General features: G+C 52.6%; 1 non-coding gene across 1 annotated transcript; it reads right to left on the bottom strand.

Annotated features, from left to right (window-relative positions):
• Positions 1–819: 819 nt before the first annotated feature.
• TRNAC-GCA (transfer RNA cysteine (anticodon GCA)) lies at positions 820–891 on the bottom strand. Its single transcript has one exon. It is a non-coding gene; the product is annotated as a tRNA-Cys (tRNA).
• Positions 892–2,526: the final 1,635 nt, after the last annotated feature.

Here is a 2,526-nt window from a genome sequence, read left to right as displayed (position 1 = left end):
ACCAGCCACAGGTCCTCCTGTATCTCCAACCAGACAGGACATTTCTGGGGCCCCAATGTATCACAGAAAGGTTGGTGAACCAGCCCAAGCAGAGACCCAGCTGCAGGGGAACCAATTCAGCAGGCAGGAGGGAGAAGCCCTCACGCAGGGGCAGCTGGGGAGAAAGAAGCCCAGCCCTGACAGAGATGTATCATTAACCACACACAGGTCCCCCTGAGAGCTGAGCGCCAATCATTGCACCATGGAACCTGCAGTTTAAGCCCTTTCTGAGCACCTCTAGCTCTTGGCAGGCTGCTCCCCTGCCCTCCTTGCCCCCCTCCAGCTCTTTCACCTCTCAGGACACTGCTTCCTGCTCCACTTCCCCTGCTCTCCTCACCACACGTCCATCTCCGCCCCTCTCGCTGCAACTCCAGAGTGAGGAGGCAGGTTCATTTCTCTCTGAAAGTGACCAGCCTGGAGAGAACTGGTGGAGAAGGAGAGACTGGAAAGGCTGGTGGTGATTGTAGAGGAGGATGTGGGTGGGGGAGGACACCATAGCCCTGGCTGTGAACTCACAGAGTGATCAACAACCTCTCTTCATGCACTTAAAGCTTCACAGATACACAGGCCTGAACGTGATACATTTCATTAACCAGGGACAAGAACCTCTTTATAGGTATGAGGCCCAAAATTGCTCATGTCACTATCTACTGCCAGCTAAGGGACAGGTTTGTGTGTTAGCAGGAGCAATTGTTGAGGCTTCAGCTCTGTGGAAAGAATCCCCCTAGAAGAGAAAGCCAGAGTGTGTTGGAAACAGGGAGGTCAGTAACTGTCTTTGAAAGGGAGTACTTGGATTTGAACCAAGGGCCTCTTGATCTGCAGTCAAATGCTCTACCACTGAGCTACACTCCCTCACCCAAAAAACCTTTTGAGTCATTGATCTTGAGTCTCCTACAGATCAAATACTGTTTTCCCAGCTCCTTTCCCTCCCTGAACCCAGAGTGGTTTGACAAACGGACAGACGGGGTTTGATTAAACTTTATTTCTCCCTGTGCATGTTACAGCTTGTGCCCCGCTGACCTGGCTTCTCCTACTCACAGTTACAGCCCCTCAGGGAGACAGATTACCGGCATACGTGGGACAGTTCTCTCCCAGCCACTTGGAGCAACATCAGTGGTTACAAAGAACGAGGAAAAAACCTACTGCAGGACACCCACCAATCAATCAGATATAGTTGGGTATGCGGTCAGTGTCAGTAACTTCTCTACCTGGCACAGGTGGTGACCCAGCAACCTGCTTCCCTGAGGTGCTGGACAGCAGATCTTTTGCAGTGCTAACACGTCAGCCCTCGTGACAATATGAGCGCACTGTTTTCAGTAAGAAGGTGCTGGGATGCATTGAACATGCCCGTACCAGTGACATTTAATCCATGTAGAGTTTGGGGTTCAACACTTTCACAACGTCACACACCTTTTAAACTGGTCTGGCAGCACAATTTCCAACAGTCCCTTTCCCAGTCATATTGTCAGAGGCACGTTGCTCCTAGGAAAGGTGGAGCATCCTCTGCACAATAACAAACCTCTCCCCATATTCCAGTGATAGAGAGCCTGGCTCAGTGGTGGAACACTTGACTGCAGATGAAGCTCTCCCAGGTGCCCCTGTTTGGATGGTTTTCTTAATGGAAATCCATTGTCACCTCTGGCTCCAGTATGTTTTGGGGTTGCACTGGATGCTTGACATGGATTTAAACACTTCACACTTTCCTCTACAAACGTACGAAAACCGAGCAAACCCGTCCCTCAGCTGCCTCAGTTCCCAGCCTCTGAGGCTCAGGTTTCTGTTCCCATCCATCACACAAAGGTGCAGTACGATGCACATGTGCAAGGCTCTGCTTCCATGGGCTGCACTGGGCAGAAGAACCGGACCCACAGCCAGGGAGCTCAGGAGCGTGACACAGAAATGCCCTGGGTGCAGGCTGACACACCTAGGCCGTGTCACACTCAACCAGCAGCAGCAGGGACTGACCCAGGCCCAGGAACAAGCCTGTGGCTCTGAGCAGTAAATAGTCACCAGGCAGGGGGCAGAGCTGGGCACAGGGCCAGGCACAGCCCTCCCACAGAGGGAGCTGCAGAAGGGACCAATGCAGCAGAGAAAAGCACACAAAGAGACATAACTGCCGAGTCTCACACATTGGCTCAGAGCTACCGAAGCAAGATACGAGTGAGCCAGGCTCATGCCAGTCCCACAGCCATGGGTCAGCAATTCACCCTGAGACTGAAGGGGAGAGAGGTCCCGGGAGTGACTCCTTCCCCCAAAAGGCTCATTTGTGAGTTTACCTCTGGGCACCCAGAGGGAACAGACCCCTTGGGGCACAGCCCATGCAGAGCACAGTTTAGTAAGCGTGAAAGGAAGCACAAAAATCTACCCCACGAGCCCCAGTTTGAACTCTTATTGCCGGAGACAACGACATCTCCACTGCGGCTGCTCTCAGACAATGGAGCATCCACCAAAATGCTCGCAAGTGGCAGACTTGTGCGGTTGACACAA

This window comes from Carettochelys insculpta, chromosome 33 (genome assembly GCF_033958435.1).
Source record: "Carettochelys insculpta isolate YL-2023 chromosome 33, ASM3395843v1, whole genome shotgun sequence".
In the NCBI taxonomy this organism is placed as follows: Eukaryota; Metazoa; Chordata; order Testudines; family Carettochelyidae; genus Carettochelys; species Carettochelys insculpta.
This window is presented reverse-complemented; position numbering and strand designations above follow the sequence as displayed.